The following is a 723-nucleotide window of genomic DNA, read 5'->3' as shown; positions in this document are numbered from 1 at the left end:
TATTTTTTCATATATTTATTTGCTTCTTTAATTTTGTCTTCTAAGAAGTATGTGTTTATCTCAGATGCCCATTTCTGGACTGGGTCTTTAAATTTTGGGGCCCTAGTGTTTTTTAGTTCTTTATAAATTCTAGAGAGGAGACCTTTTTCTGAGTACTTATTTGTCATGATTTTTTCCAAATTTGTGGGTTGTCATTTCACTTTGTTGGTAATTTCTTTTGACGTGCAAAAACTTCTCAAAAGAGCAGGTCCCAGTTGTTAATTCTTTCATGTGTTTCCTGTGCGATTTCATTTTTGTTCATAAACTCTTTGCCTACCCCTATGTCTTCAAGATTTCCTCCTACTTTCTCCTCCAGGTGATTTAGTGGTTCTGTTTTAATGTTGAGATCTTTAATCCATGTTGACTTTAAGCTTAGTGCATGGTGATAGACCTGGGTCACGTTTTACTTTTTGCCATGTAGACAGCCAATTATTCCAGTACCATTTGTTAAAGAGGCTATCATTCTTCCAGTGAGTATGTTTGGCCCTTTTGTCAAAGATAAGCTGGCTGAGTGTGTTTGTAGGGGCTTCAGGGTCTTCTAATCTATTCCATTGATCCTCAGGTCTATTTTGTTGCCAGTACCATGCTGATTTTATCACAGTAGTCTTGTAGTATAATTTCAAGTCAGGAATTATAATACCTCCTGCCTGTCTTAATTGCCCAGCATTGCCTTTCCTATTCTAG

The sequence above is a fragment of the Octodon degus genome, unplaced genomic scaffold, assembly GCF_000260255.1.
Source record: "Octodon degus isolate 3935 unplaced genomic scaffold, OctDeg1.0 scaffold00170, whole genome shotgun sequence".
NCBI classification, from domain to species: Eukaryota; Metazoa; Chordata; class Mammalia; order Rodentia; family Octodontidae; genus Octodon; species Octodon degus.
Note: the sequence above shows the minus strand (reverse complement) of the source record.